The sequence below is a fragment of the Ambystoma mexicanum genome, chromosome 11 (genome assembly GCF_040938575.1).
Source record: "Ambystoma mexicanum isolate Mex_15411 chromosome 11, UKY_AmexF1_1, whole genome shotgun sequence".
Classification (NCBI taxonomy): Eukaryota; Metazoa; Chordata; class Amphibia; order Caudata; family Ambystomatidae; genus Ambystoma; species Ambystoma mexicanum.
This window is the reverse complement of record NC_090934.1, coordinates 1,114,433,288-1,114,461,032: the sequence shown is the minus strand read 5'-3', so window position 1 is coordinate 1,114,461,032 and position 27,745 is coordinate 1,114,433,288. Positions and strand designations below refer to the sequence as shown.

Sequence of the window (27,745 nt, the reverse complement as noted above, 5' to 3'; positions counted from 1 at the left end):
TATTGGAAGATGAGGTGGAGGAAGACAGCCTACAAATTGCTAAAAAAGGAACAGCCTTTCTGAGAGTTTTGCAGTGGTTGAAATGGGTGTGGCGGTGCAGGGAGGTGGTTCCGTAGGAGTACTGTCTGGGTAGTCCGCGACCGAGTACAACGTTGCACTCGGCGCATTTCACTTTGGTAGCTTTAGCCTTTGCTACATTCCCAACAGTGGTAAAGGACAGCCACACCCATGATTCTCTCTTGGTGCTAGAGATAAGCACTTCCTCCATCTCATCTTCTTGGTCCTCTTCATTTTCTTTAGAGGTACTGTGCTTTTCTGTTGCATAGGTCATCCATCTGGTGGTGGTGGTGGCTCTTGGGGAGGAGGGATGGCAATAGCTGATGCCATTTTTAAGATAAATAGCAGTTTTGCTAATATTCTTCCAAGTATATGCTCTGTACTAGATTGTTAATGGATAATGAGTAAGAATAGGTGTAGAAGCTGTACAAGGGGAATATTTTGAGCTTCAAATTTCCTAGATCAGTATAAAGTGTAGTTCCGAACTGTCCGCGAAGCACAGACCCGATCGCAAAGTGCGTACGTGTTCATACCGCACTCACATGTGCGGTCACGTGACACTGTCCGGAATGTCCGCGATGACGTCAGATGTTCACAGATGCCGACCAATGCAAAAACAGTGGGAAAAGTTGCAAAAAGTGTATAGAAGTGTTCAAAATGATGCTAGAAAGCGGAATTTTAAGGTGAAACTTTATAAATTGGAGAATTATTTTGCTATAATGGAGTAAGTAGGATATTAGTAAGTTGTAGGAAATTAGCATGCACTGGTAAAAACCCATGAAATTCACTTTTTGTGCTGTTGTTAATACAGGAACCTAATCATACATGAACATAGGCAATGGCTGCAGCATGCACCATAGAAGTACAATATTTAAAATCTTGTAATTTTGGGTAGTAAAATAATGAATGCTACCTTATCAGAGTTTTGAGTAATGTTAAACATGTAATAACTAGCTAACAATTCTAGACTTACTACACATGTGTGCTAGTACAAACAATACATATGAAGACCCACAATGGATACAAATCAGAGACGCATACAGGGAAACTAAAGTAAGGAAGAAAAAAACAGCATCACCAGAACATTTTAATAACATTAAAGGTTATCTTCATGTATACAAATAAATTGTGTGTTTGAGGCCTGCTTATTGCCCCATGTATGTGCACCAAGAGATGAGACCAAACCCTAAGGAAAATACTTAATGAACATATGAAAAGGTTAACATCTCTCTCTCTCTCTATATATATATATATATATAGCACCTTTTGAATTGTAATATTATGACTGTAGGTGAACAAAACCACCTGGCCTAGCTATGTCAGTGAACAAAACCAAGTGGCCCAGATATGTAATGTCATCAGTGATGTCGTCAGTGACATTTGTGATGTCATCTTTGATGTTCTGGGTGTTAGTCTTAGCAGTGCACGGTGGTAGCACGAGTTATGGTTGCCTAGCTTACCATAATTGGCACATTTCTGAGGTTTTTCGATTTCACTTGGAACCATACCGTCCCTTCAACAAAGTTTTTGCATTGAAGTTCATGGTTTTTATTAGTGCAACCTAACCATAATGTCCCTTTAACACATGTTTTCAGTGAATATATATATATATATATATATATATATATATATATATATATATATATATATATATATATATATATATTATATAATATTTATATATATAATATATATATATACTAGCTGTTGACTTTTGCTGAAATCTGTGGAAAGGGGTGGGGTGTCCAAATGTCATAAAGCCAGTAATGTCCAGAGGGTCCTAACAGGTGACTGTGCAAACTTTGGTGCAGATTGGTGAAACGGTGTGGAATGATATAAGGAATATACGTGAAGCCACAAACCTATACACACATTTTCCATTTTGCTGATATCCGGGCGAAAGGGGTGGGGTGTCCAAATGTCATGTAGCCGGTAATGTTCGGAGGGTCCTAACAGATGACTGTGCAAAATGTGGTGCAGATTGGTGAAATGTGGTGCAGATTGGCGAAACAGTGTGGAATTGTATAGGGAACACACACAAAGTCACAGACCCAGAGACGTTTGCTGAAATCCAGGAAAATGGGTGGGGTGTCCAGATGTCATGCAGCCAGTAATATCTGGAGGGTCCTAACAGGTGACTGTGCAAAATGTGGTGCAGATTGTTGAAACGGTGTGGAATTGTATAGGGAACATATGCAAAGCCACAAACCCACACCCACATTTTCACTTTTGTTGAAATCCGGGGAAAGGGGTGGGGTGTCCAGATGATATGTAGCCAGTAATATCCGAGGTGTCCTAACTGGTGACTGTGCAAAATGTGGTGCACATTGGTGAAATGGTATGGCATTGTATAGGGAACATATGCTTTGCCCCAAACCCACACATTTTCACTTTAAAATATATAGAAGATATTCAGTGAAAACATGTTAGTTATGGGCAGTTAAGGCAAATAAGGTCAGTGCAAAGAAACTCTTGAAATTCAGTGGAAAAACCTTTGTTGTAGTGACATTAAGGTGTCGATTTCATGCAACAAAACCCCTGAAACTTGGTAGGGGCTGGAAGCTACGCCATCTTAATTACGAGGCCCTTACTGTGCAGCTCGAAGCACACTGATGACATAACAAATGACATCACTTAGGACATGTCAGATTCCATCAGTGATGACATCATATGAGAAATATAAGAAATAAGGTAGGACACCACCTATGACCTTCTCAGTGACCTTACTGGTAAGTTCTAGCCATTGGGAAACATTTTGGACTGTATTTAAAGATAACATTTTACATTCAATACAGCGGTATAATAATGTTTTACCCCCTTTATCAACCACTTGGCTAAAACCTTTAAGAATCTGTGCAGATTCCACCTTACCAGTACTTCCAACTATCAACTCAGCATATGAGTTAGGGACTTTGAGGACCTCACTTTGCTTTTTCTCAGAGGGGTCTTGAAGCGTGATGGATAGAAGGTCATGATCACTATATGCTTGTTTCACAATTTAAAATCTCTCCATTCTCAGCAATATTTCCAGTAGCAAAGCAATAGTCCAAGCATTCCCTATGTGGGCCACTTTCCCATGTACAAGCACCTGGCGTCTCCCCCACTGTTTGTGCTTTCAGCATTGCCAATTCTCTGGCTACGTTCTCACTAACCCTTTTCTCTGCCCCCACTTCCAGTTGCGAGCGTTTTAAGGTTACCCCATCTGTATTCAGTAATCAAATGTTTAGATCCCCATAGATTATGATCTGAGGCTCGCACAATTCGATTAGCACATCATCCACCATATCCATTATTGTCTTAATGAAAAATCATCTATGTGGAGCTTGTCAACACTTCGATATACATCTATTCAAAAAAGATTTGATTTCAGCAGAGGAGTCCCCCTATTCAACTTTAAAACTTGTACGTATGGGTTTGGGTTACTATGACTGTTAAGCGTGAAACCCATGTCTACCCTAATCAATGTTAGCAGCCCTGAGTAAGGTCGGCCTACAGCGCCTTTACAGGCAGGGTTTAGGAATGATTTGTATCCTTCACAAGAGGGCTTTGTCCTCATCCAGGTCTCCTGGAAATACAAGATATCATACCGACCCAAATTCCTACATTCCTTGGTAAACAGTCATTTAAATCTCCTTATGTTCCAGGAGCCAACCCAGATTTTGTTCCCTAACTGGTTCTCATCAGTCTATTGCTGCTTCAGATTTCCAAAGCTCCTGTTAACCAGTTCAAGTTCATTGAACTCTTGTCTCTTTGGTGGGGAGCATGTGTAGCTGGTCTTATCTCTTTCTTCTGCAATCGGTTCTCTACAGTACATTTTAGAAATGAGAGATTTTTAGATATAAATGGCAGAAAGCTTCCCTTCTCTAGGCTCTTCTCCCTCTTTTTCCCTATTTGGTACTTCAAATAGTTTTTCTCCATACGCTTTGGTGATCTAGCAACCGGGCAATTCACATTATGAAACTTTCCTGGTAATCCCTTAGTTTGCAACCCAGAGGTAGAAGCTTATCGCTATGTTCCAAAAAAGCTTCTTTAATTAGGTGAAAGACCAAATGAAGAATGACCCAGTCAGCTCGTTTCTCCATTACAAACTCCACCACCCTGATATCATCTGTCGATATATATATCTCAGCGCCGAGATGTGTTGCAGAAGTTTAATTACATTACTCCGATTCAAAATAGGAGCATCCCTGCCTTCTGATATTCTCTCTAAGCATACTCTTAGAGCTTTATTTTTGGGTGGAAGGATCTGTTTTTCCTGTTCCCTATATCTCGAAACTTTCCTTTGGGCCCTGGTTGCAATTTTCTCATCGCTTTCTGATCCCGCTCTATGACCAGAGCAACACCGGGATATCCCTCTCAGGCAGTGGTCGAAGTGCACGAAAAGTAGCGGAACTATGTTCCCTGCTGGTCTGCCCCACTCCCCACAAACCCCATTCCTGCACCCCCATCTGACACACAATCCACACCCTAAATAAACACACCTGCTATTTATGGGAATGTGCAGTGCAGTGCACTGAAGTGCAAGCTTAAACTTCTTCTTACACTTTTATTTTGAAATGAAACCATTCCAGAACGGTTTCTTTTCAAAATAAAAGTATAGGAACAGTGAAACCTAAAAAAGAAAAGTATAGGAGCACCGCTCCTGACCTCTCCCGCCCACTTCGACCTCTGCTCTCAGGGCTTGCCTTTTTTCTTCTAAAGTTTTGAAGTTCTGAGCCTTTTTTTTTGGTTCTTTTGTGGGCCATTTTCTAAATGTTTTATGCCAGTTTTGATTGTAGGTTCCGGGACCAGTTCAGTTTATTGTCTTTCAATCTAAATCCAGTCTGATCTACTCAGGTTGTTCCAGACCTCTTCATCATCTTCTCCATACATAATCTCAATTAGGTCACTTAAACACGTTTCAGAGGCCACCTCCCTCTCACCAATTTCACTTCATGAGCTTAAACAGGGGACAACTGGTTGATCATCTTCCCTCAATGGAATTTTTTTAGGCATCGTCAGTTCTCTTCTGGGCCTCTTGGAAATTTAACTTTGCTCTACTTGAATAGGGTTTTTTAAATTCCTCAGAAAAGCTCTTGAGCCATTTGATTTTCTCTTCAGGCCAGTTTTTATGTTTTTAGGTTTCTTTTCCATATTTTCTTGCCCTTTTTTCTTTGAACAGTTTCTCTCCACAGGCACTTGAGTGTTAGATGATTTATATATTTATTTATTGTGATTTAGTTTACATTGAAACTTTACACATGAATAAAACATTAAATAAAAAAACAAGAGCGTAAAAGGAATAAAAATTATCATGTAAAGAAACAAAAGAAGCACGAGTCATACAAATGCGAATCCATAATTCTAAGAAAAATAAAAGAGACAAAGAAATACATTATGTTCCCTAATCAAACAATAATGTCGTCATCATCTGGATTGAGATGTCTATAATCTCGGTCTGGTAAATGATCAGCAACCGTACAATGCCACATGATGACAGCTATTCCTCAGGGCAGACTTCCACTCACTTAGTTAATAGGACATTGATGATGTAGTATTATAACAGGCCCAGTTTAAATACAGGCCCATGGCAGCTTGCGAATTCACTTAGGCTCCGGCAGTGTCCATACAATGGCTCAGCGTAGTAACTTCCTATATAGTTATGTTGACACAAGTTTCCACCTTCAACCAGATATTGTAAAATGCCATCAGGGGCCTCATGCTGTTGGAATAAATACAATGATGCCAAAATAATTCCTCTTTGATGTATCCGTTACTATGCACAAGTTTGCCCAAGCAGAGATTTATAATACTTGACATTTTGTGGCATTCTGTCAGTACATGCCTGGCCGTTTCTGGCTGATTCCGTTTGTTACATAATCGACAGAGCCGTAGTTCTGGTGCAATCTTGTCTCTTCTCCCAGTGATCATTAATGTAGGTAGTTGTTTGAGTCTTAGTATTATAATGAAACGTCTAAATCTCGCATCTGGGTACAGATTAAGGTAGCTGTGAGATTTTTTAAAGTTGTACAGTCTATACTGGACAAACAGGTAGCTTTTCAGTTCCCGTAGATGATCGTAATTCTCTAACCAGCCCCAAAGATCTATACGTTTGCCCAGTGCCCTCTGTGCCTCTTCTGTAACACTACCTTTCCTAATTTGCCACCCGATAGCTGCCAGAAATTTGGTCATCTGTTCCTTATAGGGGCAAGGGGAGTTTGCCTTAGAAATCTCTTGATGTACAGCAATTAATAGCCCATTATTGGTCACAATGCTCATTTTCAAATAGAGTAGGGCTCGCTTTTTTAACACTTGCGCTTTCAATGAGGTCAACCCCAGTTCGAGCCTTATTATTGCCATGGGGATAGCTGGGGGTAGACCCATGATAGAGCGCCAGAATTTTCCTTCTATCATCTGTAACCATTTCAGGTCGATGTTAAGGAGAGCTTCCAAACCATAAATAATCATTGGGGACAAGACTTGTATGTTTAGTTGACGTGTACCCCAAATGGTAAAGCCTCCCTGATTGACTGTGAATCTATGGAACAGGGCGGTCAGTTGCGCCGCTCTGATGGTGCGTGTTTGTTTACATATTCCATAGTCACCAACTGTCTCAATTTCGATCCCTAAATGGCGATAGTGAGGTGTATAGGTGATGTTATCGAGGCCAACTCTCAGCAGTACTCGAGTGGCGTTCTTTTTGGTGAATCTCATGGCCTTTGTTTTATCCAAATTGATTTTAAGGCCATTTCTCTCGGCATATTCCCAGAGGGCAGTGGCTGACCTCCGTAACGCACTAATAGTATGGTCGAGTATAACTAGGTCGTCCGCATAGGCTAGTACAGGGCAGACTGAATCTCCTATTTTCGGGGGACAATTTGTTGCAGCCCTAATCGCTGCGGGGATGGCAAAAATGTAAATATTGATTTAAATATTGAAAAAGTATTAACTTTCTTAAGTGGATTTTGGGGAATCGCACTTCTATGGCCCGCCACATCATCAGTCAATAAGGTAGAGATTTCAACATCTTGATTTATTACGATAGATTCCTTAGGCCTTGCTGGCAATATTTCACGGTTTTGCCCCTGATTCTCCTTCCATAGGCTCTGCATCCACTTACAATCTTCTAAGATGGCTTCTATTAGTGTACCTTTATCAGTGGTTTTATGCCTGGCCAAATCACAAAGGCGATTCTGCCACTGAACTGAAGATTCAGCTTCTATGTTTAGCCTTGGTCCTACCTTAGTTACAAATGCTTCTAAGCATAGCATTTTCGTGTGAACCATAGCGATCAGGGAGGTCTGATCTTGTAGCGTTGAATTAATAGACTCATAAAATTTACAGAAGGGTGACATTGATGTAGCAAGTGAAGCCATCATTGTGTTTTGTATGTGGCTCAAATCCTCATTCAATAGATTTGCATCTCTTTTCCAACGATCAGCCTTGTCATGATATTGATTTAGGGAAGTCCTCTCAGATGACAAGGAACTGTGACGGACTCGAAAGATTCTAAAAATCGAATCTTCCACTTCCACTCTCATGACCCTTTCCTTTCTTGGCTTCTCATTCAAACCCATATTTTGGGGAGTTTTCATATCTGATCTTCCTTGAATTTCTTGAACGGAGGATTGTATTGTGTAAGTATTAGATTGTTCCTTTGTTAGTGGCTCGCAGCTTAATGCATTCAAGGGATCTTTAATGGTTGAAAGACTTTTTCTCTTTTGTAGGGTAATTTTTTCTGTGAGAGCCGTAAGATCTTTGACCAATTGTGCCGCTAGATCAGAGTTTCTCACTTCAGCCTTCTCCGACAGCAAAGACATTTCTGGCTCAGGCCCCCCCAACCCTGGCCTCTCTGACCATTACTCTCTATGACTGCCGTTCCACTTCAGTATAGATACTTGCATCAGCTGTTTGTAACATGCCGCCCCTAACCCTGTTTTCAAGGGGGATTTGTGCTCCTCGCATTTCCTTGACAACTATCGCTTCTGACAATGATTGAAGCGAAGGAGAAGGGAAAGGGATAGCAATGACGCCCTACACATCCTTGCATTGGAGCAATGCAATTGACTCTTCTTCCAAAGCTCCATTATTGGCCTCTCCCCCTCGCGGCCTTTCTTTTGCGTCTATGGGACTTTCACTAGTAACGTTGCACTCTTTGTTATGATAGAGCCACCGGGTCATCAATACTTCTCCGCTCAGCGACATATCTCTAGAATCCAAACAGCCCTCCCCACCCTTCCCACAGTCACTCCTTACGTTGAGGTATGGGTGGATCAATTTCGGCATCGGAGGCTGGGATAGGGAGTCGACTGGGGCGTCTGCACAGGGATTTGAGATGATACATCTTCTTACCTTTGAGCACTTTTCATTTTATGCTTCCCCTGGGAATCCTGTGGTAATCACTCACTAAAAGCAAAAACAAAATAAAACATGGCAGATTTTCATTTCTGAAAATAAATGGAAATGTCTATTTGCAAGGACAAAAGATAAATAGCACACATTCTGCACAATTTACAAGGACGAAGAGAGCCTGTTTAACTGTTTAAATTGTGCACAATTTATGCTATTTGTCTTTGCAAATAGCACACATTCTGCTCAGTTCACAGGACAAAGAGGTCCTTTTAAATTGCACAGAAAGTATTTTATCCTTCCTCAACATCATTCAAGTCACAGTGATGAGAAGGAAGCAGAGCGTTGCTTTGTTCCCTTTGATGGGAAGTAGAAACACGTTCCCATGCGAGAAAGGGGCCATAGTAAAGTACTCCACCTCCTCCTTGTCACGTGACATTATGTTACTTCCATGCATTTTTGCAGCATCAGACGCCAGGTCCTCATCTCGAGCAGGAAGGAAATGGCAGGAGAGGAATCGTGCATTCTGTAAGCTGCTGATGGGTGGTGATGGGGGCTAGAAAGAAACAGTGAATAGGGCTCAGGGGGTAATTCAGAGGGGAATCTTATGATGATTCATGAAGAGGCAGTGGGATGGGAATGTAATGAAGATGGAGTGTGTATAGGCTAACAAATATATGGATAAAATGGAGCACTAGAGGGAGTTCACGGGGGGCCACCATGGTGTGGATCTGGAGGGAGGGATAAGGCATCTGGGTGTAGATCTGGGGGGGAGGAGGGTGTGGCTATGGTGGTAGGGTGCTTCATCTGGGTGTGGTTCTGAAGGCAAGGATGGAGGCACCTAGGTGTGGATATGGAGGGAGGGATGTGGCATTTGGGTGGGGTTGTGGGTCTGGATATCGATCTGGTGGGAGGGATGGAGACACCAGGGTGCTGATCTGGAGGGACAGATGGGTCATATGGGTGTGGGTCTGGATGTTGATCTGGTGGGATAATAGGGCATCTGGGTGTGGATCTGAAGGGAGGGATAAGGCATCTGGGGGGAGGAGGGTGTGGCTATGGAGGTAGGGGTGCTTCCTCTGAGTGTGGTTCTGAAGGCAAGGATGGAGGCACCAGGGTGTGGATATCGAGGCAGGGATGGGGCATTTGGGTGGGGTTGTGGGTCGGGATGTCGATCTGGTGGGAGGGATGGAGACACCAGGGTGCAGATCTGGAGGGAGAGATGGGTCATTTGGGTGTTGGTCTGGATGTTGATCTGGTGGGAGAATAGGGCATCTGGGTTTGGATATGGAGGGAGGGATCGAGGCACAGGGGTGTGGATCTGAAGGGAGGAATGGGGCAGCTGGAACGAGGGATGAGGCATCTGGAGGGAGGGATGGGGCAATGGTGTGTGAATCTTGAGGGAGAGATGAAACATATGGGTATGGCTCTGGAGCGAGGAATGGGGCATTTGGGTGCAAATCTGGAGAGAGGGAGGGTTGGTGACACCTGGGTGTGGACCTGGAGGAAGGGATGGGATGGGGCATATGGGTGTGGATCTGGAGTAAGGGATAGGACATTTCAGTGTGGGTCTGGAGGGAGAGATGGGGGCACCAGGGTATGGATCTGGAGAGAGGGAAGGGCCTCCTGGGTATGGATCTGGAAGGAGGGAGGGGGCATTTGGGTGTGGATCTGGAAGGAGGGATGGAGGGACCTCGGTGTGGATCTGGAGGAAGGGATGGGATGAGACATTTCAGTGTGGATATGGACGGAGCAAAGGGCCTTCTGGGTGTGGATCTGAAAGGACGCATGGGGCATTTGGGTGTGGATCTGGAGGGAGGGATGGGGACACCTGGGTGTGGATCTGGAGCTAGGCATGGGCATCTTTGTGTTGATCTAGAGGGAGGGATGAGGACATCAGATGTGGATTCTGGTGGGACAATGGGACATCTGGGTATTGATTTCAAGAAATGAAGCACGAGGAGGAGGCATTGCCCTCATTGCTAAATCTAATCTCCCCCGATTAGACTTGCGCCCTCCCTCGACATTAATTCATGTCATTATCTCACAGCTAAGCTTACCATCAACAACTCTCAGACCCTCACGATCCTTCTGATATATAGACCACCAGGCCATATTGGTACTTTTGAGGAAGATATCTCTAACATCTTGTCCAACAACTTAAAAAACTCTTCTCAAGTCCTACTACTGGGAGATATGAACTTAGGATTCAACGATCCCAATGACACATCTGCCACTACATGACCAACACTCTAATTGAACTAGGCCTCACCCAGAGAGTGCTTCATTCCACTCATAACAAAGGAAGAACACTCAATTGGGTGGCAGACTACAATTGCAATGCCTTAATTGCATCCATATCACCTCAGATTTGGACAGACCACTACCTAGTGACCTTCTCCGTAGCTACTGAAAAACCTATCTCCATGCCTATCTCGCTAGCTCCACCTCCACAAAAAGAACATCACCTATGATAACTTACTCCCGCTCATTATCCCTACTCTCAATGCACGCCCTGAAACTTAGGGCCTGATGCATTGGTCAAGGAATATAATCAAGTTATGTCCACGTCACTAGATGTAATAGCGCCACTGAAAATGAGATAAAGTAAACCGAAAGCCCATCTTAATTCATGGTACACTCCACACCTTAAAGCATTGCGTAAAAAAAAAAGCCAGTATGAAGCATCCTGGAGATCACTACCATCTGAGGAAAACAAGACCAACCTGAGTACTATAACTGCCCTCTACAAAAATGAAATACTTATAGCTAAACATGAATCCTATAATTCTTGAATTTCACAACCCAAATCTAGCATGAAGGAGCTCTTTGTCATTTTGAAAGAGCTAGAAGCCCCTACCCCAGTGCTAGATAATTGCACTAAAGATAAAGCTAACATACAGCAAGCACTAGCTAATAAAGTTATGACCCTACAAACAAAAATCGTAAAGAAAAAAGCCTTACTAATTAGTACCGCTCCTACCACAACTGATCATGCACTACCAAATAACTCTGCTGAACCCCCCTGCTTTAAGTTCTCTAAAGTCACTATAATTATAAACTGAAAAAATATGGAGAGAGTGATGTATAGGAGACTTGGTAAATTGGCTTTGTTTGAAAAATTATGGGCTAGATTTTTGCAGCTATTCTTACATTGTGGTTGCTGGGTGGGGGGTGATTGAGAGATTTGTTTGATTTATTGGGGGTTTGCGGTATTGCATATCTCACTCTGTACATTGAACTGTGTAAAATGCTGTGCTTTTCTTGTATTGTTTACCATGTTTTATTTGTTGTACATTGATTGTCTTGGGTTTTGTTGTGTAAATAAAGTTTAAAAAAAAAAATCATTCTATCTCTTAAACCCTCTAACTGTCAGGGTGATCAATGCCCTGCTGAACCCTTAAAGGATGCAGCCAGAGACTTGTCCCCATTCATCACGAAACTCATTAATGCCTCTTTTTCAACACGCATTATCCCATCCAACCTTAAAGAATCTTGGGTACTCCCATTACTTAAAAAACAGACATTAGACCCATCCATACCTACAAACTACTGCCCGATTACTACAGTGCCTTTTCTTCTGAAAATCATAGACAAAATTGCCTACTCACAAATACAAAAACATTTGGAATCTAACCGTCTATTAGGATCACGTCAATCTGGCTTTCGGCCTCAGCATGTGACTGAAACAGCATTAATAGATTTAAAGGCCTAGATAGATGAACTTTGGGACAAGGGTAAATCAGCCCTCCTTCTCCTCCTGGACTTATAGGCTTCATTCAACCTCGTAGACCACAGGCTCCTATGCAGACACTTGGATACGGCCGCTCACTTCTCTGCTGAGGCCATAACCTGGATACAATCCTTTCTAAGCAATCGGACCATGAGAGTCTTCTCTCCCATTGCAGCTGCAGACCCCATCCCCATTACTTGTGGGGTCCCTCAGGGATCTTGTGTCTCACATACCCTATATAACATCTTCACAAAGCCCCTTTTCGATGATCTGGATCATCTTGGTATCACCTACACTACCTATGCAGATGATACTCAGATCCTCCTCCCACTTACTGGGGATTATGACAAGGATTTGGCCTTGGTGAATAGGGTATATCTCATCATCCAGGCATGGATGACAACCCATGGACTATGCCTGAATGATGATAAGACTGAGATCATTATTCTGGGCACGACATCAACCCTCAAAAAAGTGAGCCCTAAATACTCGGCCTTTAAGATTGACAACAATATTATCACTGTTGCTAAGGAGGTGAAAACTTTGGGTTTCTACCTGGACTCTACCCTCTCCTTCAACCAGCATGTCAATGCCATGGCCTCGGCTACGGCATATACTTGTAAACTGATAAGAGCAGGCAAACCCTTTCTGTCTGACAACAGTTGTATTACCTTGGCTAGGGCACTCATCTTGTCAAAATTAGACTATTGCAACACGTTGTACATAGGGGCTGATAAACAAACCATTAAGAAAATCCAAATCCTCCAGAACAATGCCCTTAGAGCAGCACTGGGTATTGCCAAGAGAGACCACATCTCTGACATTAGAAGATCTAATTTTTGGCTCACCACACATGACAAAATTAAATTAAAAGTTGCCTCACTTACATACAAATGCTTGAATAACACGGCACCCTGTTACCTAACAGAACGACTCACTAGGAAAGCCTTGTCCAGAACCACCAGATGATCCAATACTAACGGCCTCTTAGTCCCACGATTCAAGCTAGCAAGAGTCGGAGGTAACAGCTTCCTGGGCTGCCCAATTTTGAAACTCCTTGCCCCCCACATTGAGAGCAGATCAATCTTACTCAAAGTTCCGCCAGAATATAACAAAATGGCTTAAAGACTTAGACAACTAGCCCTGTTCCTGACACCTATCCTTTTGTGTTCCTTTGTAATTATGTAGCCAGTAGTTATCTTATTACCTTCTTTTGTATTTACCCCCTCTTGGGATTATGTCATGCCTATGACTTTAATCTACTTCCATGTATCTGCTTGTTCTATGTCCTTTATAATATCATATGTAATGTACTACCTTGTGATGTAACTAAGCTGTAAATTATCTTATGCTCTGCGCCCTGATACTCACAGGTCTGGTGCACAATACAAGTAATAAAACATACAAACAAACAAGGGAGTTATGGGAGCACCAGGGTGTGGATCTGGAGGGAGGGATGAAACATCTAAGTGAAACTCTGGTGCGAGGGATGCGACATCTGGGTGTGGATCGGGAGGGAGAGATGAGACATCTGGGTGTGGCTCTGGAGGCAGGGATGGAGGCACCTGGGTGTGCATATGGAGAGAGGGATAGGGCATTTGGGTGTGGCTCTGGAGCAAGGGATGGGGCATCTGGGTGCTGGTCGGGAGAGAGAAATGGGGAATCAGATGTGGATCTGGAGGGAGGGATGGAGCATCGAATGTGAATCTGGTAGGAGGATGGGGCATCTGGGTGTGGATCTGGAGGGATGGATGGGGCATCTTCGTTTGGATCTGGAGGGAAATATGGGGCATCTGGGAGTGGATCTGGAGGGAGGGAGGGGACACCTGGGTGAGATCTGGAGGGAGGGATGGGCATATGGGTGTTGGTCTAGACAGAGGGGTGAGGGCATTGGATGTGGATTTGGTGGGAGGATAGGGTACCCTGGTGTGGATCTAGATAAAGAGATGTAAAATCTGTGTGTGATTCTGGAGCGAGGGATGGGGCATCTGGGTACTGTGAGAAACCAGAGGGTGTCTCACCAGCTAGTACCCAGGGATCTCTCTCTCAGGTTGCCAGGGCACGGCCATTGCCTTTTGGATCCAGAGCCTGGGGGTGAACCAGTGTGGGAGGATCACCTGGGTGAGGGGTCTTCGGGGAGTGGGGGTGAGGCAGACAATGGTGAGACATGGTATTCCTCTGTTTTTTGTTCATCTACCCCATCCTATTTTGTAGGATTTTCCGAAGTCCCAAATCCCCCACCCCCTTTTTACACAAACACTGGGCCGAGGAAGATAAGGGGGTGACTGAGAATAACCAGACTAGTTCTCTCACATTGTACTGGAGATGTCCCGTTAATCGGGTCAGGCAAAGTTAGGCACTTTACACTAAGCTCTCCTTACACAAATAAAAGGCAACACCTAAAGACACACTCTGAGCAAGGCGGAACACGAGTATGAGCTGAACTTCTGGGACAAAGGTACACCTACTGGAGCAGAGCAATGGACCAAGGGACGAGAGCATCGGGCCGAAAAACCCAAGAGGTTGTTGCCTCAGACAGACTGTGAAAGACACATGGAGAAGGCCAGATCCCATAAGTGAAGACTGCATTGTGTTTCAAATACACCAGCAACCCTCCCGGGTCAACGGCAGAGTTGGGAAGGCAAGGCCAAGCCTGTGGTACTAACCTTGACTCGTGAATTGGAAATAGCAAAACAAGAAAGAGACTCACACAGCCGGTGAGTTGGCAAGTGACCTGAAAGACCGGTGTGTGTTAAAGCGAATGAAGTAGCAACATTATACCGCAAGTGAAGGCTGCACTCGTGTGGATGAGACGTGAAGAAAGGCAGACCTGTGAATGAACTTTGAAGTAAAGACAGCTGTGAGAGCAGCAATACTAAGTAACGGAGTGGTCTGGCGGAAGGAAGTAGCCCACTCGAACGTCTCCGTGAAAGGTACTTTGTTTGAAGCAATAAATTGAATGAACAGCAAAAGTGAAATAAGCAAGTGTAGACGTGAACTTTGAGTCGAAGTGGTCCTGCGTTGGTCTGTAAAGAGAGCCAGCCACATTCGAAATTCTTAGACATCTGAAAGTGGTCTGAGCCCGATTGAGGGAGACCCGAAGTATAAGCTTGGGGAAGGGTGTTACGCTCACCTGGCTCCCACAGGGGCGTCGGTCAGACCCGGACAGCTGCGGTCTCCACCCACGTGATGCGTAGTGCAGCAATGACTGACTGGATCTGACCTCCTAATCTTGTCTGCTTAACCCGTAGAAATATTCTCCTGCAAGTGGAGAGATGGATTTAGCCACTTGTGGATTCAAGTGATGGCACCCCCACAGTCCTCCCCAACTAATCACCTCCGAAATACCCTCACAGCAATCTCACCTTATATTCTTGAAAGATGAGCTCTCCATCCTGCGTGGATTTGCAGGGGCGCGTCGATTCCAGTTACTTCACTGGTTTGAAGGCTTGGGAGAGTTCCGGAGAGTATTGACTCTGAGGTTCCTGGTGAGGACCAGTAAGTATTAAGTTCATAGAGTTCAATATGTCCGATGTTCACTCTTGTTCCCCCCTTCCTTTCTTGTCTTGCAGCTGGCTCGTGAAAAGATGCTCTTGTGGCAGCTGGTGGCGCTCAGGTAAGAGTTTGTATGGTGGTGCTCAGGTAAGAGTTTGTATTACCTGGCGCTGTCCGGTAAATGTTGCACGTGGAAAACGTGTTGTTTTGTCTCTCTTTACAGATGCAGCACGTAAAAATATGGAGAGTCACAAAAGGATGCCTCCGGTGGTAAATCAGGTAAGTCTATGGTGGTAAGAATTATATTTGTTGGTTCCCTCGGCTCACCTTGTGGTTTTCTTTTGTCTCCTAGGTGCCGAAGTTCGGCGAAGAAATGATGGAGGCAGCGCCGACCCGAAGGATGCTGTGAAGACTGGTGAGTATGGCGCGGCGCTGCAGCTGGAGGTGCGGCGCGTGCAGAAATGATGTTCTTTACAGGTCCGGAGACGAGATGGATCCAGAATCAGGTGTGGAATAGAAATAAGTTCATTTTCTAACCTTGTCCCTTTCTTTCCTCTTTGTTTTAGGAGCTCCGGATTCGAGGCGGGCGTGGCAGAAGACTGGATGCAGGCTGCAGGCACGGTGAGCGTTACGCTGCTGGATGCAGAATAACGCGAAGCGTGTGTTGCTGGTCGGGCGTGGTTTAAATAGCCTCAAAAATAGTCACAGGCAAGAAGTCCCTAGAACCACACCCGAGTAAAAGATAGTCCCTGTAGAAAAATAGTCCCTTTCAGGCTTCATGTTGGATTGGAGTCATTTGCAGCATGGTCTAAGGCGCCAGGACTGAACCCAGATAGCCCCTTGCCGGGGCTGCTGAGGTTTTACTAAATGTCTAGATGCCTGCTCCCGGGGCTGATGGGCTTGGTCCAGATGCCTGGCGGTAGGCATCATGACAAAGGGAGCCCCGTTGCAAGTTTGTGTTGAACTTTGATGTGAACGGTCTGAGCCGAACAGAGGGGGACCTTTGAGAACTTTTTGTTGAAGTACAATTTTGAAAGTCAAGAAAAGAGACTTTAACGTGGAAGGCCAGGCGGACCTTAAACCACGGTTTGGAATTGTTTTTAGTTTTGGAAACCGAGCAGGAATGCGTCATCCTGCCTACAGGGACAGCCTTACCCAGTGTGGTCTAACATGGGCAGGAGAGCTTGTTCAATCACATTTATTCTTTTGAACACTGCTTTTTCCTTCGCATACATTTTGCCTTTTTACACTTTTTGTACAAGAGATAGGGCAGGCATTAGGTTTTATTAGCATAGGCCATTTTGATCGGACAGACTCCACTATGACTGTTTTGTTTATTGTTTGATGGTCAATACTACTCCCATCCTAGTTACAGGACAAAGTAGGAGTTTCTCCAGTGCCAACATTTTCAATAAAGGTTTTACAAATTGTATCCATTGTGTCAGTGTCATACTTGTGATACCATGCCTCCCCTACAATACAGATCTGGAAGGAGGGATGGAGCATCTGGGTGCGGATCTGGACGGAGGGATGGGGCATCTGGCTGTGAATGTGGAGTGAGGGATGAGGCATCTGGCTGGAGCTCTGGGGCGAGGGATGGGACATCTTGGTGTGAATTTAAAAGGAGGGATGGGGCATCTGGCTGTGGATCTGGATGGAAGGATGGGGGCACCGGGGTGCGGCTCTGGAGCGAGGGATGAGACATCTGGGTGCTGCTCTGCAACAAGGGACGGGGCACCTGGGTGCGGATCTGGAGGGAGGAATGGGGGATCTGAGTGTGGATCTACAGGGTGGGATGGGGCATCTGGGTGTGGATCTGGAGGGAAGGATGGGGCATTTGGGGGTGTATCCTAAAGGGAGGGATGGGGGCAACTGGGTGTTGATCTGGTGAGGGGGCATCTGGCTGTGGTTCTGGTGGGAGGTTTGGGGCATCTTGGTGTGAATCTGGAGTGAGGATTGGGGAGACCTGGGTGTGAATCTGGAGTGAGGGATGAGGCATCTGACTGTGGCTCTGGGTTGAGGGATGGGGCATCTGGGTGTGGATTTAAAGGGATGGATGGGGCATATGGATGGGGCATCTGGGTGCGGATCTGGTGGGAGGGATGATACATCTGGGTGCTGCTCTGCAGCAAGGGACGGGGCACCTGGGTGCGGATCTGGAAGGAGGAATGGGGCATCTGGGTGTGGATCTGGGGGGTGGGATGGGGTATCTGGCTGTGGATCTGGAGTGAGGATTGGGGAGACCTGGGTGTGAATCTGGAGTGAGGGATGAGACATCTGACTGTGGCTCTGGGTTGAGGGATGGGGCATCTGGGTGTGGATTTAAAGGGATGGATGGGGCATCTGGGTGCGGATCTGGTGGGAGGGATGATACATCTGGGTGCTGCTCTGCAGCAAGGGACGGGGCACCTGGGTGCGGATCTGGAAGGAGGAATGGGGCAGCTGGGTGTGGATCTGGGGGGTGGGATGGGGTATCTGGCTGTGGATCTGGAGTGAGGATTGGGGAGACCTGGGTGTGAATCTGGAGTGAGGGATGAGACATCTGACTGTGGCTCTGGGTTGGGGGATGGGGCATCTGGGTGTGGATTTAAAGGGATGGATGGGGCATATGGATGGGGCATCTGGGTGCGGATCTGGTGGGAGGGATGATACATCTGGGTGCTGCTCTGCAGCAAGGGACAGGGCACCTGGGTGCGGATCTGGAAGGAGGGATGAGGCATCTGGGTGTGGATCTGGGGGGGTGGGATGGGGTATCTGGCTGTGGATCTGGTGAGGGGGCATCTGACTGTGGATCTGGTGGGAGGGATGGAGCATCTTGGTGTGAATCTGGAGTGAGGATTGGGGACACCTGGGTGTGAATCTGGATTGAGGGACGACACATCTGGCTGGCTCTGGTTTGAGGGATGGGGCATCTGGGTGTGGATTTAAAGGGAGGGATGGGGCAAATGGGTGCGGATCTGGTGGGAGGATGGGGCATCTGGGTGTGGCTCTGGAGGCAAAGGTGGGGCATTTGGGTGTAGATCTGGAGGGAGAAATGGGGCAGCTGAAGCAGATCTGGAGGCAGGGATGGGGCATCTGGGTGTGGAATCTGGAGAGAGGGATGGGGCATCTGGGGGCAGCCCTGGAGGTGGTATGGGGCATCTGGGTGTGGACCTGGAGGGAGAGATGGGGCCACTAGGGTTCTGTATTTGGAGGGATCTGGATTTTGGGATTTGGATCTGGAGGGAGGAATGGGGGCACCAGGGTCTGGATCTGTAAGGCAGGATGAGACATCTGTGTGCGGCTCTGGAGCGAGGGATGGTGCACCTGGATGGAGGGATGGGGCCACCGTGCTGCAGTTTTGGTGGGTGGGATTGGGCATCTGGGTATGGATCTGGAGGGAGGGATGGGGCATTAGGTTGTTGGTCAAGAGAGAGGAATGGGGACATCGGATGTGGATCTGGTGGGAGGATGAGGCACCTGGGTGTGGCTCTGAAGGGAGGGATGTGGCACCAGGGTGTAGATCTGTAGGGAGGGATGGGGCATCTGGATATGGATCTGGAGGGAGGGGTGTGTCACCTGGATGTGTATATGGAGGGAGGGATGAGGCATCTGGGTGTGGATATGGAGGGAGGGCTGGGGATCTGGAGGGAGGGATGGGGCACCTGGGTGTGGATCTGGTGGGAGGATGGGGCATCTGGATGTGGATCCAGAGGGAGGGATGAGGCACCAGGGTGTAGATCTGTAGGGAGGGATGGGGCATCTGGGTGTGGGTATGGAGGGAGGGATGGGGCATCTGGATAGGGATCTGGAGGGAGGGATGGGCATCTGGACATGGATCTGGAGGGAAGTATGGGGCACTTGGGTGTTGGTCAGGAGAGAGGAATGGGGACATCGGATGTGGATCTGGTGGGAGGATGTTACAGCTGGGTGTGGATCTGGAGGGAGGGGTGGGGCATCTGGGTGTGGATATGGAGGATCCATGTGATAATGTCTCAGCAAAACCTTTGCCATGCAAGAATGGCGCTGTTTTTTGAGGAGACATTATCATAAGGAACATGCGGGGGACACCACTGCAACCCCCTCATCCTTTTTTGTTTTTTATAACGGTAGCAGGGGACACCCTCTGCAACCCCCACTCATATTTACCCCATATATTGTCCCCATATATAATGTTGCCTATGCCATTTCACTGCGACTATATGTATGGCGACATTATATACGGGGACAATATTACCTGATACCAATGTGGAGGGAGCAATGAGGCATATGAGTGTGGATATGAAGGGAGGGATGGGGCAATTGAGTATAAATCTGAAGGGAGAGATGGCATGTGGGTCCGGAGGGATGGGTGGGTCAGGGTGCAAAATATGCACTATCCCCTAGCCATTGCCTAGTGAAATTTCACTTCCGAGCAGTAGTAACGTGTGTGCTGTGTGTATGCATAGAATTGAGGCAGCAAGTGACTTATTTCTGACATTTTGACATTTTGACAACTTGACATTTTGCCCCCTGGATGGGGCATTTGGGTCTGGGGGGAAATGTGGCGGCATGCTGGAATCGAGAGAGGGATCGGGCATGTGTGTCAATGGAGGGATCGGGAATGTGGGTCTGAAGGGACGGTTGGGAGCATGTGGGTCTACAGGACTGCTGGGGGCATGCGGGTCTACAGGAGTGCGGCACATGGGTGCCGAAGTTTGGGGTGGGGGAATTTAGGTGTAGGTCTGGAGGGAGAAACTAGGCATCTCAGGGTGGGCACGGAGGAAGAGCAAATGGGGACCCTGAGGCATGGCAGGTGTGGGTCTGGAGGGAGGGATGCAGCAACCCGGTATGGCATACTGTATGTGGGTCTGGAGAGAGGGGTAGGATGACTGGGTGTGGGTTTGGAGGGAGGGTGAATGGGCCCATCAAAGTCTGGTTCTTGAGGGATGCTGGATGGGGCCATCAATGTGTGGGTCTGGTTGGGGGGACAGGCCAACTGGGTGTGGGGGGACCTTAGAGGCACCATTTAGAGTGACCATATATTTTCTGATACTTATTATTTACAGAATTGACATGGACCAGAATAAACAAGATATAAAGGGAGGTAGGAAATGTGCTTCACCAAATAATTTAAGATTATTGATACTATTTGTTTTAGAATCAAGTCCCATACTAGCATTTTAATGTGTTTCTTTTTTGTCTTTGTGTAGTCCAAGGTCCCTGAAGAAGGGCATCCGTCCGAAATGCATTGGACTTTCGACTTGTCTGTATCTCTAAAATAAATGGTTTCAAAACATCTCCCCACCAAATTTCAGATTTTTATTTGAAATCAATGACATATCTCATTATCATCATATAAAGGAATATTGAATATTAGTGGATTTCTTGCACACAAGGTCCTTCCAATCTTCTTAGTTACCTTAACAAGAAATATGCAGCTCCCTTTACGTTTAGTCCCTTTTGCAAGAGAGACTTCTTTTGGCTACATGACCACATACAGATTCCAAGCTATTACAAAAGTACATTTACACTTGTGTGGTGCCCGCTCCCCCAGGTTCTCTATCCATAAAGCAAGGAATTTCCACTTTTTCAGGTTCCTGCAAATCCTTGAGGACTTCCTCCCTAATCTCAGGCAGTAACGGTAGTCCTGGAACAGGACACCATAGTAGGCACAAGGGGCAGTTGATGCAACTCATGTGCATGTACTCTGTCACTTGCACAAACTTTGCAGCCAGCACCTCTTTATCCAGATACTTCCCTTTAGGATCTTCACCTTTGGGCCTGCACCGCAGAGGAAGATGAGGAGGACTCCCAGTCAAAATAAGAAGTAGGACGACAGCACTAGAGTTTGGAGCATCTGGAATTCTTCCGCACACCAGTCTCCCTCCTGAGAGCCTTCCTTGAAATGTTGACTAACAACCTATCCTGCACCGTAGAGGCCCTCTTACGCTTGGAAGAGCGTCGGTCAGAGTCTGTAGATGAAGATAGAGATCTTGGCGTGTCATTCTTCACCTCCACATGCTTCAGCTTGCACCGCCTTTTAGCAGGAGCTTTGGTGGCCAGGTACGACACTGCAGACAAGCACCAGCAAAAATATTCACAAAGCCGCAGTAGAACACAGCAAGAACCAAGAGCAGAGAACCGGGCATCAGCACCTCAAAAGACCAGAATTGAAATAAACTGAAGCATAGCCCCTTAAAGTAAGGCTGCAAGGACAACCCAGGTGCAAGCAATTTCAATCAGGCAAAACACCATCCCAAGGCCTCCTCCCTAAATCAACTGGGCCCACCCTGTGACTATATGACCCAGTCAAGCAGCACGGAGCAGGCACGCATCCGTCAGAAAGAGGCAAGCCCAGCCAGTGTCGTGCCAGGCCCCCCAGCATCCAAAACACCTGCCGCTTGTTATATTATGCATATTTTCTTTTAAGAAGGACCTTGTGGAGACACCAGGTCATACCCGTATCCCTGCAAAGTCCATGAATCATGCGACCACCACTAAAGGCGGGCGCGCACAACAGAGCCCCGTCCCCATCTCCACACAACAAAACGGCATTGGGGTTGGGGACCGGAGCGGGCCCAGCATCACAAGTAGGAGTGGGAAGCCCCTCCCATCACCACGTATGACATCTAACTGCCCCACCCTCAACCCCCACTCACTGACACCCAAGCCTGGAGCAACTCTCCGGCCCGGGCAGAAACAAAAGCGAGGACATCCACACGAGCCTGCCCTGCAAGGCCCACAAGATAGGTGCCAGCTCAACCAGGCCCGCTGCTAAGCAAGGGGGCCTGGGAGACCAACATCGCCACCCCCAAGCACCACAAAGCCCTGCAGGGGGCAGGGAAGACACAGGTGATCCTCCAAGCCCAGTAAGGAGAGGAAACAACGGAGCAGCAGGTGGCCAAAGCCACCCGCCTGATATGTAGGTAAGAAATTAAAAAACAAACATGTTGTGGGGGTGGGGGAGTATTGTACTCTCTGGAGGGGTGGGGCAGGTATGGGTGTTTGTGAAAAGATGGAATTGATTCCTGGTATGGAGGTCGGATCCTCACAAGTAAGTACTGGGACGAGGAAGACATGGAGGTAATAAAGAACTAGAGGCCTGACATTTTGTACTCGATGATAGCAAAAAGTGAGGCAGCTATTTTCCATTCATTTAGCAGCCATGGACGTGATTCTGATGGAAAGAATTGCCATATGAAACAATGGAAAGTAAAAATTATTTTACACCAGTATGACGTGCATGGTCCGGGGCGCAATGAAACCTACATTTCAGTGGCAAGGGGAATAACCCTTAAAATGTTGAGAGAGGCGCTAATTTCTGAGATGGTGGCTGAGGGGCAAACTTATATGTGTGAGGGCATCTAACTTCTTTACGCATTCTAATGATGCTATTCTAGTGCAGTTTCAATGTTACAAGCAGTTAACTCTCTCCTTTAAGTCTGAAAGCACCCACTTAAGGACTGCTGTGAGAATGAGCGGTCTCCTGTCCCCTTCTACCCATCCAATCACTCTCCTACTAAAGATTTCTGCATATGAATGCAGGTGCTAATAATGAAACATTAGTAATTGCATGGTCTTTGTTAACAGCGAAGCCCAGGTGCAGTTTAACGTCTGTGTCCTATTCTATCCAGCCACGGCTCTGTAGGTCACCCAGGACAAGTGAACATAACCCAAAATGTCAGGTTGGTAGGGGGCTGAAGCCTGGTCAGCTCAATGGTGTTGCGCCACTTTCCAGAGCTGACACAGCTTCCGGTGGAATGTTGGCCCTCCAGTTCTTTATTAGAACTCTGTGGTGCTGCTAGAGTTTAACAGCAGCCCCATGTGCATCACTGATAAGTGGCCGGGCTGCTTCTGTTACGAGGCATGTGATGTGCCACACGTTTCTTCTCTCGTGTGGCGAAGTTTGAAGAAAAAAGCCCAAGGCATCTTCGAAAGAAGCCCCACACAACGGACTACCAATGCTAAAACCCCAGCACATAGTTCTAATAAAGGGGAGCAGTGAACGGCAGGGTGGCTTCTTTTAAAAAGGTGGCCAGGCAATCGATTTGGGAGATCCTTCTCAAGTGTCACAAAACTTGTAAGTCATGAAGGTATCTTTGTATGAGCCTAGCACTTCTCAGTTTGGCTGCATCCTTTTCTTTTCACAACTGAATAAGGTTTAAATACCTAAAAAGTCCTGTTTAATATAAAAATGTTTACTATTCAGTGCAGGAGTATCGTCTTACCTTTTGTTACGGTGAAGGAACGATGAAAGGTAAGACCCTCTGGGATGGAGACACAATTCTCATAACGGTGGACATAATAATAATAATAATTAGAGCCCTTATACATGAAAGGTCCACACAAGTGGTATCATTAAGAATATTAGCTGAAGTGTTGCATAAAGCAGCTCCGGCATATGCATCAAAGCAGTTCATCTTTTGGTGTACAGAGATGGCCCTCCGAGAGAATTATTTCCGCTTCCACAAGCAACTTCGTCATCAGACCGGTGTGGCACAGCGATTGGTTCTCCTGTGGCTCCCAGGATCGCCGACATTAGACATGCCAACCCTCCCAATTTAAGCGGGAGACTCCCGTTTATGTTAACAAAAACATTGCTATTTTTTACTGTCTTCCTCCTAAAATAATTCTAACTCCAATGCAATTGAATGGGGAAATTCAAATCTATTGTTTTCTCTGAGAGAATTCCACTCTCTGGTGCTGCAAATTGTTGGCATGTATACAACATATGCATTGAAGCATTCAAAATATCACACATTTATGGCAACAACAACGCATACACACAGAATATATCGCACCACTCACCCGTAGGCCTGAAAGCGCTTACAAGACAGAAAACACAAAGAAACCATAGAAGCAGAACATTCGGGTACGGTCTAAATAGGCAGCCAGAAGGTGGTAATATTAATTAAGATGTTCCTCCGTCAAACAACATAGTTTTCAGCAGTTTTTTAAAAGGAGTAATAGCTCTTTAGATCAAGAGGGAGAGCATTCCAGGTAGTGGGTGCCCAGGCATTGAAGCTGACACCACCAATCTTCTTGAGGATCACACAAGGGTGGTATAAAAGCTGGTTACCATTTGAGCAGAGTCCTCCTTATACAGGCTCTTTTTATCCTGGCAGAGAGATAGCAGTGTGCATCACCCAAGAGGCACTTGTACACCCTAACAGCACCCTTGAAATTCATTTGTTGCTCAACTGGAAGCCAGTTCAATTTTCTCCCGAAAAGAGAAATCTTGGAGGGCTGGCCCAGTCCAAACACTGCTCGCACAGCTCATTATGAGCCACTTGGAGCCTTTTTATATTAGGCTTGGATGTACCCATCAAGACACTATTGCAATAATCTTTGTGTTTATGATTGCAGCCGCAAGCAAGGCTCTGTTTGCCTCTGATAAGTATGGATGAATTTGCCAGAGTAAGTGTATGTAGTAGGAGCAGGATGATTTCAGGTAGGAGGTGTGCTTCTTGAATGACAAGTGGGAGTCAAAAAAACTCCTAAAGTTTTGACATTTTTGGACCCTGTTATTATGTTACCATTTACCGTGAAACATTTACACTGACAGTCCAGCTTATTTAGTTTTTGTTGGGTGCCAACAACAAGCAACTCTGTCTTTGATTCATTTAGAGCCAAAGAGTTTATCTCCATCCATCTTCGTATGGCTTCAAAAACTCTATTGACTCATCGCTGTACACCCCGTTCAACCCAAAAATTATCTGGGTATCCTCAGCGTAGTTTGTGAACAGAACACCCAGGGCAACAATCAGATCACATAGAGGTTTTGAGAAAAACATTAAACAGCAATGGGGATAAACCTGAGCCAAGAAGGACTTGAACCAGATAGCAGCATGAGGCTTCCAGTTTCCAACCTCAGTTAATCTGTTTACCAGATCAAAAGCTGAAGAGAGGTCCAGCAATAGAAGCAGATGTGCATTACTTTCTTCCGCAATGCCTGCAATGTTTGACTGGAGATGTAAGAGAGCTGTCTCATAGTTCATGCAGAAGCCTGATTGTTCAACAGTCAAGATCTCAAATTGCACCATAAAAGTTTGATACTCTGTGTACGCGGTCCTATCGCCTATCTTTAGAATAAACAGTACATTGGCGATGGGCCTATAGTTTCCAAGAATGGCTGGATCAAGATTATCTTTTTTAATCAGGGGGTTATTCAAGTCTCTTTAAAGTTTTTGGGCACATACGCTTCATGAAAAGAGCGTTTCACAAATTGAGTGACCCATGAGGCTAGTGTCTCAGCGAAATCCTTAAACTGTGTAGCTGGAAAAATCCCTTTACACAGGGTGGGTTTCATAATGTGTATAATCCCCACCACCTCCTTCTCGGTCACTACGTTGAACGAAAAGAAGACAAGATTACCAATGTCTGTGGGGGTAGGTGGGATCAAGGGGATATTGGTATTGTGAAAAATGTTAACCTGGTCTCTAATATTCTGCTGGTGTTTCGCTGTTTTTGAAGTAAAACTATCGTGGATGGCCTGACACCAGGCCTTCCCTTCTGGCATAGTGGTCTTAACTGGTAGCCCTTTTAACTCCTACAAGACAGTAAAAAGTTCCCTCGGTTTCAATTTAGCCTGCTCCACCCTCATATTAAGGTTCATTGCTTTAGCTTTAAACACTTCTTGTTTAAAAGCTCTTGCTGCCTGTTTATAGGCAGCGGCCATTTAGTTTGTTGGAAGTTTCCTGCAACAACGCTCGGCCTTACGTTAAATTCCTCTAGCTTGCAGGACATCAGCTGTAAAACACTAATTTTGACTAGTAGTTTTGCTTGTTTTAACAGATTTTAGTGGAAACAAAAAAGTAAAGTAAGCTCCCGCATGGTGTAAACAACACCTTGCCCTTCTTCACAAAGAGATGCTAAAGCACCCAAGATAGGAGAGCCAGGAAGTAGGCAGGGACCAACTGCAGGCATGCACCCAGGGTGCAATTGCTGTCGGCACCACCGTCCGGGGTGCGGGCAACACGCCACCCACACAGGCACAAAAAAGACCCAAGGTCAGCCCCGGGTCCAATGTAAGGAGCTGTCTTGGCAGCAGAAAAACAGAACCACTGGGACCCAAATGAAAGAGTACTTTGCGTATGCAGAGTCTCTCTCTTATTTTTCCCAGGCCCACCCACCATAGAAAAAGGGAGAGAAGAAAGAGAAAGAAGACAGGTCAGCATACGGTAATCACACTGTCGTGGGACAAGGAAGGCAGCACGGGCCAGAGAGGGCAACCTCAGGACCGGTACAGCATATTATGGTTACTGTAATTATGATTATGTTGTTATGACCATAATTTGTGCAATAAAATTCCACTGCCTTTTATTGCCAACCCTCACCCAATGTTTTCATGTACTACCTGGGCGGGAAAGCCCAGGGGGTTCTCACCCGGGTTGGGTTTCCATTCTGCCTGTATATGGGTCCACTGGTTACTGCCTATAGCAGGCAAGTGCACACCTGGCCACGGTTTCCTGGATTGAAGTACTTGTGCGGCTGGGGTTCTCAGAAGTGATGTGGGGAGCTCCAGGACTCCCTCACACCTGTCTAGCAGCCAAGGACATGGTATAACAGCTACCAGCATCCCAAACATGTCTTTGACCACCAATACGCTGCAGGGCTTGCTTCCCCAGCTTGCCAGAACAGTAGCACGCTGCACCTCAACGTGTCTACCCTGCTTGGCAGAGCCCGAACAATGGAAACTCTCCGCTAGAGCCCCGCCGAACAGATGTGGCCCACGGTGTACCCGGGTGCGGCTTTGCATGTCCACGTAGAGGTGCGCCCTCTGTCCCGATGATAAGGGACTAATAAAGGAACATATGTGCTATATTAATACAAAGTATCCATGAACATTGATGTGTGCTTAAAACTGTCATCCTGCATATTTATTGATGCTTAAAGTGAGCCCAATAATAAGATGTGTTGTAAATATTTTGTCTTTACCCGTGGGTGCGTGCTGTGCCACGTGTAAATAATGTTAATAAAAGAGGCGGACGGCTTCCCATCCGCGAGTTGACTCCCGACTACGTCCGAGTCTGCTATTGCAGCCCTGTGCTGCAGCGCGTACAATGGCCCAGACAGGCTGCTCGGCCTCCCCGAGTACCCTCACCACAGGTGGGCCATACCGGCCAGCCCCAGAACAGTAGGGTAGCCAAAGGGGCAGTGTGGCGCTACCGG

The 27,745-nt window shown here is 46.2% G+C and overlaps 1 protein-coding gene across 2 annotated transcripts in view; it reads left to right on the top strand.

Moving 5' to 3' along the window:
* LOC138504172 (uncharacterized) overlaps positions 1 to 27,745 on the top strand; it is a 70,070-nt gene that overhangs the window by 9,180 nt on the left and 33,145 nt on the right. The window contains exon 2 of one of the 2 annotated variants that reach the window (XM_069624445.1): positions 20,785 to 22,500. The exons of the other annotated variant lie outside the window; for it this stretch is intronic. The gene's annotated coding sequence lies outside the window, so the exon portion shown is untranslated. The remainder of the gene's footprint in view (positions 1 to 20,784; positions 22,501 to 27,745) is intronic. 2 annotated transcript variants of the gene reach the window in all.